Below are 17,951 nucleotides of genomic sequence, written 5' to 3' on the forward strand. Positions count from 1 at the left end.
TCTTTTGGGGGGCATTCTTACTAATTGCACAGTGGTTTTGCTGAGAGATGGCAGGTTCTCCCCCACAGTCATCTGGGCCTGAGGGCACTGTGTCAGGCTTACTCTTCTCACTCTCAGGGCGTGAGCACAGAGGAGCCACAACTGAATCAAAATTCTCCTCCTTCTGGAGAGCAGACACAGTGGGAGGAGAGACGTGCCAACAACCTGGACTGTGATGCTTGTTTTCCAGCTGCCGCTTCTGAGGGCACCCAGTATCGGACTGTGCAGAAGACTTGGGCCCTTCTTTAGCTGAGTGACTGGAGGCAGTGTTTCTGTATTTCGCTATTTTCCCACTTTTTGGTGGACAAGTTATATTTATTAATATATTCTGTCTCTTACTCACGTATTTAACGTTAATTCCTTTTCCTACAATGCTTACTTTCAGTGAGGGGCTTTCAGTTCTGGCAATTTTCCCTTCAGATTTAGATGATGCCTCGGGTTGTCCTTCTTTGACCGATAGATTCTTGCACTGAGAAGAGCAGCTTCTAGAAGTGTAACATCTCTGCAAGTATCTGACAGAGTAACACGAGTGCCATTTTGAACACATCTTTTTCAATGGGAGCCATATTTCTGTTTGACAGAAACAGCTGTTCTTAACTGCTATTTGTACGTGGACAGCCCCACACTTTATGTCTGTCATAGTTTTGCCTTTTGATGGTTGAAGGGCCTCTGATGTGTTTGGGAAATCCCGTAGTGCAATTTTTTCTGATAATGATTCTTCACAGTCATTGAACATGACCGCTGGTAAGACTTTGTCTGATCGATCAGAAAGGGATGAAAGAGGCTTTTCCTTTTCCTTAATTATTTTGCTTTCAGATGGAGGTTGTTTCTTATCTTCAGGGAGAAAAGGAGACTTCTGCTTTCTACTCGTAGAAGCAGATGTATGCTCATCTTCACTTTCCTGAGATTTTCCTAATGCCCCAGTCTGATGAAGTAAAGCTCCTGAGGTGCCTCCTTTGATTTCCTTTTCAAGATCTTTTATATTTTTTTGGCATGCTTGATCAGCAGCCTGAGGTTCACCTAAAGAAGAAGCAAAAAAAGAAAAGCTTTCTGTGTCCATTTAGAAAGCAGCTGTTCCAAATTCTAGGATGAAATTCAATGCATATCCTTTGTAAGTATTTTGAGTAGCATTTTCCATTCACTCCTAGTATGTCAAGGTATTTCCCACAAACATTCATTTCTAATAAATATCTCATTTTAAATCAATTATCTTAGAATGCAGAATATCACTTGGTAGTTTCAGGAAGTAGGAATCTAAGTTAAGTTTTACTCTGAAGCAGAGACTTCCAAGATGGGTAAAATTAAAATTTCAGAGCAAATTTATGCAAATGAATTTTAAGAGACTTCTTGATAAAGAGCCAGTTGCCAAGGTCAGGTATTTGGCCCCAAAACTGACACCTTGTAACCTTTACTCCTCTGCTTTATAATATTAGAATATTTTACTTGACAGATTTGCAAACATGAGCATGAAGTATTGGATCTTATGTAACAAACAGCAGACAAATACAAAGATTTCAACTTATGTTTTAAATGTCTGAAAGAGAATATTTCAAAGGGAAAAGAATGAGCAACAGATAAATAATGATGTCATGGAAATCTATGAACCAGGTGTCCACAAGGATATCTTTATTAAGCTAATTAAGATAAAAATGGGAAAAGTAGTATTTATAATTGTTTTAAATAGTATTTAAATATACTTTTATATTTTAATAAAATTACATAAATACTTATATATAAAGAATAAATACATAAATTCTCTTCAATCAGATAAAGAAAAATATCCTACCAAAATTTTGAGGGGGCATAGAAGTTTGGGATGCAGAAAAATAATTGCTGTTTCATAATCAAATAAAGACTCATATATTTAGGAGTTATTACTTCCCAATTTCAGGAGAAGTGTACAGACTTCTGATTTGACATATAAATTCTCAAGTATACTGAAGGTCCTTGGAGAGTCAAACCATTCCATTTGTCTATTTGTCTCTCTTCCAGTCTGAGGGAATGGCTTTTCTTGTAGCAAATACTCAGAGTTTCCAGCGGGCCTGATTATAGCCTGAGAGTTGTCACATGGAAGTTGTGAGGGAAAAGACATGGAGACACGGCTCTCTGACGCCCACTCTCAGCAGTTTGTAGACTGATAGCCTGCCTTCCAGAAATGTAGATTACAATTTAATCTAAAAACAACACCCTCATGCTGAGAACAGTATATAGCCATTTTCAGTTTTATAATTTTACAGCTTATAGCCGCTTTCAATGGGCTATACTTCAATTTCTGCAAGTAGGAGATAGATTTGAGACAGTTACAAAAGAATGCATTGATAACAGAGACTAAGAATAGGGGCTTTAATAGCCTTTGTTTGAATATGTAAATATGTTTATTTGAATTGTAATCACTTGTAATTCATATAATTGATAATGCAGAAATGTATACATAGTAACAATTTACCAAGTTTCTAAATCATTTTATAATATATATGTGCATTTATCTTCCTATTTTTACAGCTATTCCTGTGATAAATATAAAAATACATAAACCAGGTAGTTCACTTTTTATGTACTTATAAAACCAATAAATTGGACTTACATACTGTGGGATTTAAGAGTTTCCATTTTTTATAGGCTTTTCTTCTTTTCCTCCTCATTTTGGGGAGATGAGGGTCTTCAGCTTTCACTGGCCTTTGAAAGTATCAAATTTGAAATTATTTTCCACTCAGAATTTAGGTTTTAGTAAAATTACCAACTAACTCAATTCATTTGCGAACTTGATAGCATAATGTCATTTTCTGGCATTCCACAGTGTTTTTCTCTGAATCCTTTTGTTTTCATAATTATATTCTCCTTTCCTGTTTATTTCCATCCCAACTATTTAGTGCATTATTATATACCACATGAACACTTAAACATAAATTCTTTTCATATGTGTAGACATTTAGGATGCAAGTTATAAAGTCATATTTGATCATTTTTATATTCCAGTTATTTTGCCAACAAAGCTCCAACTAGTCAAGGCTATGGTTTTTCCAGTAGTCGTGTATGGATGTGAGAGTTGGACTATAAAGAAAGCTGAGCGCCGAAGAATTGATGCTTTTGAACTGTGTTGTTGGAGAAGACTCTTGCGAGTCCCTTGGACTGCAAGGAGATCCAACCAGTCCATCCTAAAGGAGATCAGTTCTGGGTGTTCATTGGAAGGACTGATGTTGAAGCTGAAGCTCTAAATACTTTGGCCACCTGATATGAAGAGCTGACTCATTTGAAAGGACCCTGATGCTGGGAAAGATTGAAGGTGGGAGGAGAAGGGGATGACAGAGGATGAGATGGTTGGATGGCATCAGCGAGTCAATGGACATGGGTTTGGGTAAACTCCGGGAGTTGGTGATGGACAGGGAGGCCTGGTGTGCTGCAGTCCATGGGGCCGCAGAGTTGGACATGACTGAGCGACTGAATTGAACTGAACTGATATTCCAATTTATTCCTAGCCTAATAGAAATACCTAATCCTTTTGGCCTAATTCAGTATCACCAAATTTCTAGCTCTGCTGTATTAAGTGGGGTAGAGTAGAAAGGTGCTTTGCCTTCATTACATTATCATATATACTATATATAAAATTTTGTTTTAGTATACAGCATGTCGGAGAAGGCAATGGCACCCCACTCCAGTACTCTTGCCTGGAAAATCCCATGGACGGAGGAGCCTAGTAGGCTACAGTCCATGGGGTCGCTAAGAGTCGGACACGACTGAGCGACTTCACTTTCACTTTACCCTTTCATGCACTGGAGAAGGAAATGGCAACCCACTCCAGTATTCTTGCCTGGAGAATCCCAGGGACGGCGGAGCCTGGTGGGCTGCCGTCTATGGGGTCGCACAGAGTCGGACACGACTGAAGCGACTTAGCAGCATACAGCATGTATTCTTTATAGAAGAATCTACTGTTTGTGAAAGATCAAATTCATTCTTTGCCTTTATTATGAAATAAAGGATTATTTTCCCTGCTGATGTCTTAACTAATAGAAAGTATTGGGGAGATATCCAGGGAGAAGGCAGCCTACTAACCAGGGAAACACCCGCCTGTGCTTAGAACTAAACCCAATTCAATTGCTTCACTTTCAGAGGATTTAACTGTCAGCGCAGATACAAAGAAAAATAGCTTCCCACGAAGCAGTTTGTTTTGAGTGTATTTGGGCAGGCTGTGCCTTTGGACATCTCTGCAGAGAAGCTCATCTTTTATCTGTTTTGCCAAATAAAATACGGCTGCTTTGTGGCCAGTTTTGGCAAAAACTTATTTAAATTCTTCTTAACTCATTTCTCTCCTCAAAATCCCATCATAGTAATGTGTTGATTTCAAATCCTTTTTCTTCCATAAATTCTCAGTCTCATAACTTTATGAAAATTCCTTTTCCTTAGGCTACCTTTCTTATATAGAGCAATTGACACTCATTTGGTGTCTTCTAATTATCCTTTATATTCTCTCCCCAATAGACACAATTAAGTTTCTATGGCTGAGTAAGCAAGTAATAATCCTTTCTTCTTAGAAGGCCAATATGGGGTAGGGTTGGGGAGAGGATTACAAACACATAATTAAAATCTTTTTTTTTTTAACCCCTGTCTGACACATATTGGATTTTCTAGTTTAAAAAAAAAAAATGCTTCCAAAGCACTTGACTAGGTTATTGATTATTTCTCTATGATCCTATTTCGTTTGAACAGCAAAATGTAGCCTGCTGTACTTTGTTCAGTGGAATATCTGGGGTGTGTCCTGCCTCTGCTGTTTACTTGGCAGGCCACGTAATCTCTGTGAGGCTGGTCTCCTAAGGAGAAAATGACAACACATTTCACCGTGCAGAGTTATCGTGGAAAAACACAACAGAAACTATGTTATGAATGTTTCCAGTAGATGGCATTTATTATCCTTAACCTTGTGTTAGAGTATATATACAGGACTATTAGAATGTATACATAATTAAAGTTGAGCAATGCCTGACATTGGGCTTCCCTGGTGGCTCAGATGGTAAAGAATCTGCCTGCAATGCAGGAGACATGGGTTCGATCCCTGGGTCAGGAAGATCCCCTGGAGTAGGAAATGGCAACCCACTCTGGTATTCTTGCCTGGGAAATCCCAAAGACAGAGGAGCCTGGCGGGCTACAGTCCATGGATTCACACCTAAGCACACACACATACAATGCTTGACATTGGGAGATAGTCTATTGGATCAGAGCTGCGAGTGAGTGCTTAGACAAAGCTGATCAAACCATAAACTCTTTTAGAGCTAGAAATGTTTAGAAGACGTTTTCAAGATTATCTTATTAAGTTCTAATTTTACAGGAGAAAAACATACCCAGAGAGTCCTTGCTTTCTGCATCATTCAGGACTAGAACCCAGGCTATTAGGAATTTGGCCACTCTTTGAGCAACACATGGTATAGATGCCATGGAATTATTTCTGAGCATATAGAGCAAATTTTATAATCAGTTTGCACTTTAGCTCTGAAATAGCACAACTTTATTTCAGGGAATTGAAAAAACTGTTGAGCATGTTAGCCTAGTATAGTGCCTGACACATAGTGAGTACCTAATAAATGTGCAAGAAGAAATGAACTAGATGGACAGTATCTGATTAGTCCCTGTATATAATTATGTTTTTGATAACATGCCCTCTTGGACTGCCCTGGTGGTCCAGTGGCTAAGACTTCAGTGCTCCCAGTACAGGGGGCCTGGGCTCGATCTGTGGTCAGCAAACTAGATCCCACATGCCAAGACTAAGTCCCGGCACAGCCAAATAAATAAATATTAAAAAAAAAAAAATAATGTCCCCTCTTGTTTTTCCAACTGTATTCTTTCCCTTTACTCTGTATTAATTTGTTGATAGTTAATAAAGTTATCAATTATTAATATTACTCATATACATGTGTGTGCATATAAATATATTCAAGATTCAAAGTATATATAATATATATTATTAATATATATAAAAATATATTTTTAAAAATCTGGACAGCTGCAATGGCTTTCTAATTGATTTTCTTACTTCTATATTTATGTTCTTTGAATTTACATAGCAACCAGATTTTTAAAATATATGAATTAAATCATGTCATTCCCCCTGTTTAATACACTCTAATAGTCTCTCATTCCACTTTGAAAAAATTCTAAGCACTTTACTTTTTTTTTTTTTTTTTTACACAAATGCTGCTGCTGCTAAGTCGCTTCAGTCGTGTCCGACTCTGTGCGACCCCATAGACGGCAGCCCACCAGGCTCCGCCGTCCCTAGGATTCTCCAGGCAAGAATACTGGAGTGGGTTGCCATTTCCTTCTCCAGTGCATGAAAGGGAAAAGTGAAAGTGAAGTCGCTCAGTTGTGTCCGACTCTTAGCGACCCCATGGACTGTAGCCTACCAGGCTCCTCCATCCATGGGATTTTCCAGGCAAGAGTACTGGAGTGGGGTGCCATTGTCTTCTCCTACACAAATGCATAAGCTATAATTTTATCCACAAGTAAAATATATCACCACCAGACCTTAGGATTTACATTATAGTATCCATTCCACTGCAGATTTCTTGGACTTATATTTTTCATAAATGTTTATTTGTTCTATGTAGAATTGGCAATAAAGCTCAGGAAAATTACCATGATTACTCTTATATATCAGTCAAAACCTATCATATTTTAGACCTTTACATTGGATTTTATAGATCTTTTCTTTTTAAACTGGGCTTTGACTCATAATTCACAGAAGAATGAGTAAAAATGTAAACAGGAAATATGAACAATATTTTTCTACTGCAGAATTACAAAGTGACACCATTATTTTCAGACTATTGTTAGATGGCAAAGATTTTTTAAAAGGTATTGTTAGAAAATTTTACTGGTATTGCTGTTTTGAAAAATTACTTAAAAATTCTCTATTGTATTGTTGAAACTGAAGTGTTTTCCTTGTAACATTCACAGGGTATGTTCTGCTGGCAAGAGAAGAGAAAGATTCATTAAAAGGTACATAATGATAACTATTAAAATTCTGTGAAATAATCTCAGAAGGGTAAATGCTTAACTTCCAGTGTAGCATGCTATCCAGTACTTTTTTGAAATAACCATTGGCTCCAGTTTCTTGTAGAATTTGCAAGAAATCTTGGTGCATTTCTTATAACTTCATTTTCTTGTTTTTCACACAAGGACTATGTTCTCTGTAAATGTTTAAAGGAAATTTATATATCTAAACCAAATTAGGAAAGATTCAAGTTAAAAATATTTAAAGAAAATTATAAAATTTCCATTTACTTTTGAAAGTACATTTAAAGTATGCAATGTTATCTGCTACTCTTATCCCTGATTTTTGAATAGCCTAGAATTTAAACTGTATTCTTTTGTCCTTAAATTTCTAAAAATTATGTGTGAGCATAAGAAGAGTTATACTGGAAAACAGCTGTTTCAGCCCATGTATCAGTTGAGATTTGCCCTCACTTCTATGGGTCTGAAAGAATGAAATTTTACTCACTTGGTTGCTGGGCAGTAATTCTTAATAACTATTGTAAGTTTCCTAGTATCATGAAACTAAACAACGTTGTTGTTGTTTAATCACTCAGTCATGTCTGACTCTTTGAGACCCCATGAACTGTAACCTGCCAGGTTCCTCTCTCCACGGGGTTGTCCAGGCAAGAATACCAGAGTGGGTTGCCATGCCCTCCTCCAGGGGATCTTCCCAATCCAGGGATCAAACTCGTGTCTCTTATGTCTCCTGCATTGCAGAGAGATTCTTTACCACTGAGCCACCTGGGAAGCCCCTATTTATACCTATATTTATATACATTCATATGGGTAAAATATTAGAATCTATTAGGTTAATGGTTTTAAACAGAAACATTCAAATCTCACCTCCAATGAAACCAAGTTTTCCTTGCCCTAAGTACCATATTTTGAGTAAGTTGTTAAAGTTTACAGGGAGTATGATGGCTATCTGTAAAAACAGACTCTTGGTGATCACTGGAGCATAAATCTGTTAAGGTCTTCAGTTCAGAAGAATAGATACAAACAATTTCCATACTAAAATAATTATCTTTAAAAATAAGCTTTGTTGAAATGTCATCACCCTACTTGACCCATAGTTGATCAAACGTAACTTTAGTGGATGAGGGTAACCCTTGGAGGGCAGGAAGCTCACTCTATACAAGTTAAATCAGAATCTCTGCAGAAGTGAAATGCAGATGGAAAAGAGCATTGTCGAGTGTGGAACTTATTATTATTAATGTTTTAAAAACTGGGTAAGGAAAAATTTGTATTGGTAAACCAAAAGAAAATTGAGCTCGGTATTTAATAAGGTTTGGTACATTAAGTAATACCAGTAGAGGAAGGGAAGCATGAACTAGAAATGAAAATCCCTTACATTTTCAAAAGTGCCTAGCCTCTGAGGACAGATCGGTGTGAAACCATCTACTCAACGTCCTCATTTTTCATCAGAGGAAACAGAGGTGCAGTGGATCGCTCAAGGAAACATGGTGTTGAGATGCTGTTTCTCTTCTTTTTCACCATGGCAACACTCTGGAAAGTGAAGAACTGTTTTTTTCACCTTAAGATATTTGAAAGATTTTTATTGCTCTACTGTGTTAAATGTGGAGGCTCCTCCTGACATGGTCTAGGAACCCTCTCTTTCCTCTCTCACTTCCTTATAGAATGATTCTGGTGAAAGGAGATGGATCGTAATGGGGAAAATCCAGTGCGCTTCCCACAGAGGCAGAGTGAAGGATCCCTTTGTGCTATGAGCTCAAGGTTCTGAGTGGGCCTTAATATAAAAATGTGAACATAATCTAAACTTCAAGGAATTTGTGGTTTAACACAAGAATTCTCAAACTTAAGAGGGTTTAAGAATCACTGAGTAACTTGCTAAAAATGCCAATTTTGGGGCCTCTTAAGGGATTTGGATTCGGAGGTGGGGCCTAGAAATATGCATTTTTAATAAGCACTAACCCACCCTCTCACTCTCACAAAAATACCAAGCGATTCAGATTCAGAAACCCCACTGAACCACATGCAATCAGATGGAACGGAGTCTCATTCAGAAAATCTTTGACAGCCTTAAGATTTTAGACTAGGACAGTGCTGGGGAAACCTGCAATGAACAGAGTTTATTCCGTCCCACCTCCTTTCCCTCCTTTCCCAGGCAATACACACTAAGGCTTACTTTTTAATGTTTTAAATTTTGGTTTAAGCACAGATGCTTTTTCGTTCTATATCTGCAAGCTTCTAGGAAGAGATCCCTTTTTAGTTTTTCTCAGCCCAGCTGAGAGGCTGAGGCTCTACCCCACACTACATCCTAGATCTATCCTAGGTGTTAAGGCCACAAGATCTTTCTTTCATCCTGGGCTAAACATACCTTGGGATAAAAAATCTAGCAAGTCAGCTTAGCAGGCCAGGGCTACCTGAGTAAGATGTCAAGCTGTGTTTTTAATTGCTTGTCTCCTCTGTGTCCACATGTGGTTTTCAGAGTCGAAGGTTTCTGTCCTTTGGGCTTGACTCTGCCTGTAAGAGCTGCCATGATGGGCAAGGCCGGGGGGATTATGGTGAAGTGGAAGTGTCCCCCAGGAGGGCACCCGGCAGGGTGAGGAGGTGCCAAGGCCTTGACCTTCCTGCTTAGAGCGTGCACGGGGCTCGTCCTCCTCAGAGGCTCAGGACTGCGGGGGAGTGTTTCTTCCTGAAGCGCCACTAGGGAGCCTGTCTCCCTGGGGTTCAGTCAGACGCCAGGCCGCTCCGTAGCTGACCTGACTGGAGCCATCAGAGCTTCAGAGGAAATTTACTTTGGGATCCAACAAAGGTCGATCAAACGCCCCGGTGTAGACAGGCTTAGATTACCCCAGTCTCCCGAGGATCCACTTAGAGAAGTGAGACAAAATGTAGGGTCCACAAGAGCAGTGAATCTTATCTTCCTTGATGTGTTCCTATTCCACACGTGTGGGGAAAAAATCATAGTTAATCAATCATATTGGATGCAGGAATGAGTACAACTTGCTTTCCTGTTTCCTGCCAGTGATTTGTGTACCGCCATTAGGAGTTTTACCGCTGCTGTAAAATATCCGTGCTGTTTATTTGCTTAGTAATTTTTGATCCACTACATTTTGAACTTTAGCTTCATGCTAGATAACAAGATATGTGAAATTCTGGGTTGTAGCTAATACATATTAAAGCAGAACAAATAACTGATGAAAAGAAAATATTTTCATGTTGCATCCCCGAAAGCCATTTTGCGTATCAACAATGGTGTGTGTCCTTACTTTAGAAGGGATAGTCATAGTCTGTGTGTGTTTACCATGACAACATTGGACTAGACATCCTTGGAAGGGTATTTTGCTCTGCCTCATATCGTCTTTGGCTTTGGAATGACCATAAGAGAATGTTTACCTAATTCCACATGCAGAATGATGCATGGATTAAATACCCCTGCACAAGGAGGAATCACCCTATCCAACTACAAGTAGAGCCCTGCTGCTGCTGCTGCTAAGTCACTTCAGTCGTGTCCAACTCTGTGCGACCCCATAGACGGCAGCCCACCAGGCTCCCCCGTCCCTGGGATTCTCCAGGCAAGAACACTGGAGTGGGTTGCCATTTCCTTCTCCAATGCAGGAAAGTGAAAAGTGAAAGTGAAGTCGCTAAGTCGTGTCCTACTCGTAGCGACCCCATGGACTGCAGCCTGCCAGGCTCCTCTGTCCATGGGATTTTCCAGGCAAGAGTACTGGAGTGGGGTGCCATTGCCTTCTCCGAATTAGAGCCCTACCTACTTTAAAATATTTTTCAGTTGCTAGATCTGAGAAATCTGTAACTATGGTTTTCCCCTACTCTGACCTTGGCCAGCATAGAATCTATCTTAAGGGACCCATTTCATGTACTCAGTCTTATGTGACAGTTCATAATATTTCTCTTTGGCTGATTATACTGTCTGCAAACTAGAGAAGAGATGACAGTTTCAACACTTACATATTTCAAATAATAAAAAGTTTACTAAATAGGTGTGTTTCCATTAAGAGGAAGAAAAAGGAAAAATAAAGCAGATATGTGTACTTAAATATGTCATTAGATACTTTGTAAAAGTCAGCAAAAGAACAGGCACCTAATACAAATTGAATAAATCTCAGGGACTACTTTTTTCCTGTGGACGACTTTCCCTTACCTATTAATTAAATGAAGACTGTCTCTGAGTTTTCTAAAGAGGAAGGCTGTCTCCTTTTTCACTTACTGAAGTAGAGCCACACTACTTCAATAACTATGTTCCAGAAGAGCTATGCTTCTCTGAAGGCTTTATAATTGCTGAATTACCAACTCTTGATGGGTTTAAGTGACACCCTCTCAATTTTGAAGCATTCCGGCTCACGTCTCCGTTTGAAGTCGTGTTTGAACACACGGTGTCTTGATCTCCGTACAGAAAGCTCAGTGTGTGGTCCCCCCAGACGTGAAATCCCTGTGCTTCACTGAGGTCCCGTCTTACTCCTCGGGGACAAATCTCATTTAGTCTATGATACTAGAGAGCTTTTGATTGCTCAAAGTAGAAAATGTGTAATATCGTTCCTTTCCAGCCCCGAATCAAGGAAAACACATATATAATCACACTGTTAAATTCTGAAGAGTTATAGTAATTTCAAGTAACCATTTAAGTTAAAAATGGCTGCAGGTTGACTGTACTTCTTCAAGTCACTCAGAAGACGTTAATGAGCAATGTTCTTTCAAATGTTCCATTGGAAATGTTATCATCATCAGCTACTTATTAATAGCCAATATTTAGGGCACTTTGGGCAATGTTAAACCTCATTGCCAGTTTAGAATCTATAGTTCAGGATAACCTGAATTACCTTGAAATTACTTGTGTTACCTCTGAAAAAATAATTTGATAAGAATATCACTTTAAATAAGATATAAGGACTTCATAGAGGCTTTATTCAAAATGTTTACAGGATATGCCTTTGCCAGTAATTTTAGAATCAACACTTTGAAACATTTTCTATGATCACTTTATTTATTCACTAAAGTAAATACTTTTCTGTAGCTGAATCCAAACTAATGCATGTTTTTGAAAGCAGTATAATGGCATTTATTTTCAAGTCTGTGCATGATAGTTCTGCTTTCACTCCTTTTACATAGTTGATCTACTGTCTAAGCTATAGTTTTGCCCACTGTTATTAGAAAGTGTATAAACTGCAGTCTGGCCAATGAGGAAGGAATGAGAAATTATGTTTAGAATTAGTCTGCCAAATTAATTTGACCACTTTATGACTGAGTTTATATTGGGCAGATAATCAGTGCTGACATTCTATCCCATCTCTCACATTCACTGAGGTCTCGAGATAAGAGTAACATATCAGTGCATTTTGTGTACTGAGTTTTTATCTTCACAATTCAGATCACATTCAGAATTTTTATTCTGCTTTTCGCAAAAACAATCAGGAACAGTCTATGAAAGAGGCATTATAGGTGATGAGAGAGTTGAGAATTTGATCCATCACAGTTAAGATTCCTAGTGTGTCATTTCAGAGACTTATTTGAGAACTTGGTCATTGGATGGTTTTCCCCCTGAAGAGAAGGTGCCGAGATTATTTTATGAACATCCTATAACTTTATCACATGGTTGCTACAGATTCTTTGAAAAGTTAAATGATTTAACATAAAATTTAAGAAAAAAATGAATTGCTAGCAACTGAGGGAATAGAATATCATTTTAAAAAAGTAGACAATAGAGATGTATTTTTCAGTTTACTTTCCAAATAAATAATTTTAGGATACTTAATCAGCATTATGGTAATCTGACACTATAATAAAAGAACTAATGTTAAAATTCTGGGAGAAGAGAAAGAGATGAAAAACTATCTAATACTTAAATTCTGAGTGAAAGTAAGGAAGGTTAGAAGGACTGGCTGAATCCTTGATCCAGAGAGGAATTTTTTGATTGTAAATATACATTGCCATCAAAATCTTGGGACATACTATTTTTTGCCAAATTTGATTAGGGATTATTTACACAAAAGGTATCAGTCAGAATATTTTGCCTATGAAATTGGTCTAAATCTCAGAGTAGATGCAATTGTTATTATAGAAAAAATGTTTAATTCTTAATTTCTTCTTTCTGGAGATCAGATTACAATGTTTTGGGTAATTAATATTTTTCAAAGCAATTAAATATAAACATTTACACAATAGAAAAAATTGAGTATAAAATTAATCAAGAAAAATTCTTCTAACCAAACTGATGAGAAAATCAAGTTTGGTGATTAGTAAATTTAATGCTGCAAATGAAACAAAGCAGAATAATAGGAATTGAAAACAAGGACTGCTGCTTTGAAATTAAACTGACCCTCACTGAATTCAAAAAGAATTTCAACTATGTTGAGCAGCCTACCTTCTCAATTACATTTTCCTTGCTTTCCAAATTTACAACTTATTTCAAATAACCAAATTAGGATATAGATGGTGGCTATTCAGATGTACATATGATATCTTTCTTTGCATAAATACAAGAAGCCTAAACAAATTGACTATTCAGAATATTTTGTGGGGGGGCTGGGATGTATCCATCCTATTTGGTAACAAAGCAGGTTAAGAACAGCTGTTGGATTTTTTTGTGACTGGAAAGAAATACATTGTTAAATTATCTTAACATATAACACTCAAACAGTTTTCCTTTTGCTTTAGCCTTTTGCTAAGCAACTAATTTAGGACAGCAAGAATTAAAATAGGGTATAGTTCATTCAAAATGGCATAAAAAAGAAGAAAAAGAAAAAAGGAAAAGGAACATATAATCAGCTCACCTGGGTAAAGCCTTCATAAGTTCCTCAGCTTTAAAGGAGACATGGATAAAACGCAAATGTGTGTTTTGAAAGGCAAGAAAATGAAGTAAAGATTCGAGTACCTTGTCTTGTTCTACTTGGGATTTATCTGGGTTGTCTAAATCCAAAATCTGATTAGCATCTTAATCTTATGCAGTGTCAGGAATGATCTACCATCCTTTAATCATTCTATTATTATCTGTCTTAACCATTCCTAACAGTCTGTTTATTTTCAGATATGCTTTTAGTAAACAGTGCTGCACTGCATGCTTTTGTGGCTTAGGAGCTTGGATGGGGCATATATGAAACACATGGTGATGTTCATGTGGTGCAGATGAAGTGGAAGAAACCCAAACAAAAGAGAAAAATTAAATGCTCTAGTTGGGCTCTTGGATGGTGATTTATTTATCTTCGTGTGGTAGATTCAGAAGCAGAAGCAGTATGGTGTATGGTATGGTGGAGGCTGTAGACTTTGATTAATAATATTTAAATTTGAGTCCTATTTTCATAACCTATGTTGACCTTGGGGAAGTATCTGACTTCTCCTGGACTCCCTGCACTCATGTATAAAACTAGGATAAATAATAGATAGACCCTGATTTAGAATTTCTGAAATCTTGTATCAATGAAAACAGTTTAGAATCTTTAAATAAATGAAATATTTCTATTTAAGCTAGTGTTATATGATATTGATCATAATTATTCAGGTGATCCTTAATGAATGTTATTCAGTTCAGTTCAGTCACTCAGTCATGTCCGACTCTTTGTGACCCCATGAATCGCAGCACGCCAGGCCTCCCTGTCGTTCACCAACTCCCAGAGTTTACCCAAACCTATGTTCATTGAGTCAGTGATGCCATCCAACCATCTCATCCTCTGTCGCCCCCTTCTCCTCCTGCCCCCAATCCTTCCCAGCATCAGGGTCTTTTCCAATGAGTCAACTCTTCCCATGAGGTGGCCAAAGTATTGGAGTTTCAGCTTCAACATCAGTCCTTCCAATGAACACCCAGGACTGATCTCCTTTAGGATGGACTGGTTGGATCTCCTTGCAGTCCAAGGGACTCGCAAGAGTTTTCTCCAACACCACAGTTCAAAAGCATCAATTCTTTGCGCTCAGCTTTCTTTATAGTCCAACTCTCACATCCATACATGACCACTGGAAAAACCATAGCCTTGACTAGATGGACCTTTGTTGACAAAGTAATGTCTCTGCTTTTAAATATGCTATCTAGGTTGGCCGATAACCTTCCTTCCAAGGAGTAAGTGTCTTTTAATTTCATGGCTGCAGTCACCATCAGCAGTGATTTTGGAGTCCAGAAAAATAAAGTCAGCCACTTTTCCACTGTTTCCCCATCTATTTGCCATGAAGTGATGACACTGGATGCCATGATCTTAGTTTTCTGAACGTTGAGCTTTAAGCCAACTTTTTCACCCTCCACTTTCACTTTCATCAAGAGGCTTTTTAGTTCTTCACTTTCTGCCATAAGGGTGGTGCCATCTGCATATCTGAGGTTATTGATATTTCTCCCAGCAATCTTGATTCCAGCTTGTGTTTCTTCCAGCCCAGCGTTTCTCATGATGTACTCTGCATATAAGTTAAATAAGCAGGGTGACAATATACAGCAGCCTTGACGTACTCCTTTTCCGATTTGGAACCAGTCTGTTGTTCCATGTCCAGTTCTAACTGTTGCTTCCTGACCTGCATACAGGTTTCTCAAGAGACAGGTCAGATGGTCTGGTATTCCCATCTCTTTCAGAATTTTCCAGTTTATTGTGATCCACACAGTCAAAGGCTTTGGCATAGTCAATAAAGCAGAAATAGATGTTTTTCTGGAATTCTCTTGCTTTTTCGATGATCCAGTGGATGTTGGCAATTTGATCTCTGGTTCCTCTGCCTTTTCTAAAACCAGCTTGAACATCTGGAAGTTCACAGTTCACGTATTGCTAAAGCGTGGCTTGGAGAATTTTGAGCATTACTTTACTAGCATGTGAGATGAGTGCAGTTGTGCGGTAGTTTGAGCATTCTTTGGCATGGCCTTTCTTTGGGATTGGGATGAAAACTGATCTTTTCCAGTCCTGTGGCCACTGCTGAGTTTTACAGATTTGCTGGCATATCGAGTGCAGCACTTTCACAGCATCACCTTTGAGGATTTGAATTAGCTCAACTGGAATTCCATCACCTCCACTAGCTTTGTTCATAGTGATGCTTTCTAAGGCCCACTTGACTTCACATTCCAGGATGTCTGGCTCTAGGTGAGTGATCACACCATCGTGATTATCTGGGTCATGAAGATCTTTTTTTGTACAGTTCTTCTGTGTATTCTTGCTACCTCTTCTTAATATCTTCTGCTTCTGTTAGGTCCATAATTTGTCCTTTATCGAGCCCATCTTTGCCTGAAATGTTCCTGTGGTATTTCTAATTTTCTTGAAGAGATTTCTAGTCTTTCCCAATCTGTTGTTTTCCTCTATTTCTTTGCATTGATTGCTGAGGAAGGCTTTCTTATCTCTCCTTGCTATTCTTTGGAACTCTGCATTCAAGAACTTTACGTAAGGGAAAGACTAGAAAATATGGTCCCTTATCAATATCTCCTTTGACTGTAATGTGAAGAATGGATTGGGAATAAAATCTGAAGTAGTGTGAGATGTAAAAGGGATAGGGTTTGGAGATTGTTTGCTGTAGAAAAGGGCAGGGTGAGGGATAAAGTAGGCAAATTAAGGATAACAGTACCCAAAGTTCCATGTTGAGTCATTGCAAGACTATTAAAATAGGGCTATAGAAGTAGGGACATACTTGAGAGAAAAGATAATTTTAAAACATGTAATATTTAGGAGGCTCTGAGATATCCAAGTAGGTATGTCTGACAGACAGCTGGAGACAGAAATTTGGAAACTAAGTAGTGAAGATCTTTCAAAAATGTGCAGAGTAAGAAGACTAGAAGGCCCAACCTGAAAAATAACTAAACTTTAAAGGACTGAAAGAGGAAATCAAGACTGGATGTACTTTTGTGAAAGCAGCATTGTTAAGAAAATTTTGTAAGATAGCTCTGCTGCTGCTGCTGCTAAGTCGCGTCAGTCGTGTCCGACTCTGTGTGACCCCATAGACAGCAGCCCACCAGGCTCCTCCATCCTTGGGATTCTCCAGGCAAGAACACTGGAGTGGGTTGCCATTTCCTCCTCCAGTGCATGAAAGTGAAAAGTGAAAGTGAAGTCGCTCAGTTGTGTCCGACTCTTCGCGACCCCATGGGCTGCAGCCTACCAGGCTCCTCTGTCCATGGGGTTTCCCAGGCAAGAGTACTGGAGTGGGTTGCCATTGCCTTCTCCAAAGATAGCTCTAGTAGAGTGGAATACTTGGATTCAAACATGTGCTCTCTTATTTATTAACAGTGTGAATGAGAAATTTAATGGGGATAATGATATTAATATTCCTTTGATAGGTTTAAGGATAAAATGAAATAATTGTTAATATTCTATATGTAAAGCCTATGTAAACATTATTAGTATTAGGAGAAGAAGCTAATTAAAGAGTTTTTTCTTAGAAGCTTTTAAAAAAAAGGGATCCATAGTAATTCATAGAAATAGATTAGAAAAAATAACCTTTACAAAGTCCAGAAAACTAGATTTAAATTGAACTTATATTTATTAATATTGATGTTAGATATACTGAACAAAGAGACTTACATGCCTTTTTAATGATGTGAAGTGAAGTGAAAGTCGCTGAGTCGTGTCCGACTCTTTGTGACTCCATGGACTATGCAGTCCATGGAATTCTCCAGGCCAGAATACTGGAGTGGGTAGCCTTTCCCTTCTCCGGTGAATCTTCCCAACCCAGGGATCAAACCCAGGCCTCCCACATTGCAGGCGGATTCTTTACCAGCTGAGCCACGAGGGAAGCCCCAAAACAAAACAAAGCATTTATGTGATGAATATATCATCCTAATAGAATTAAAAATATGTGTATTACTCATAAGGATATATGAAATGGCTGGGAAAATAAAGAAAAAGGTTAGTATGACAAACCTAGTAATTTGTACCACATAAGAGTATTTTTCAAAAATAGTAATCATTAGATACCTCTACACAGGTCTGTATTTTCTCTTGTTATCCCATAACACAGAGTGATTC

At 38.2% G+C, this 17,951-nt stretch overlaps 2 long non-coding RNA genes across 2 annotated transcripts in view; one reads left to right on the plus strand and one right to left on the minus strand.

Moving 5' to 3' along the window:
* Positions 1 to 17,951, plus strand: part of LOC145511091 (uncharacterized) — a 277,792-nt gene that overhangs the window by 258,985 nt on the left and 856 nt on the right. Inside the window, exon 4 of the long non-coding RNA XR_014057493.1 lies at positions 6,982 to 7,023. This is a non-coding gene — a long non-coding RNA (uncharacterized LOC145511091). The remainder of the gene's footprint in view (positions 1 to 6,981; positions 7,024 to 17,951) is intronic.
* On the minus strand, positions 11,926 to 17,151 carry LOC145511096 (uncharacterized). The gene is made up of 2 exons (XR_014057498.1): positions 13,812 to 17,151; positions 11,926 to 12,579 (listed from the first exon to the last, which is right to left on the minus strand). It is a non-coding gene; the product is annotated as an uncharacterized LOC145511096 (long non-coding RNA).

Source organism: Giraffa tippelskirchi, chromosome 6 (assembly GCF_054371585.1).
Source record: "Giraffa tippelskirchi isolate mGirTip1 chromosome 6, T2T-mGirTip1v1.2.pri, whole genome shotgun sequence".
Taxonomy (NCBI): Eukaryota; Metazoa; Chordata; class Mammalia; order Artiodactyla; family Giraffidae; genus Giraffa; species Giraffa tippelskirchi.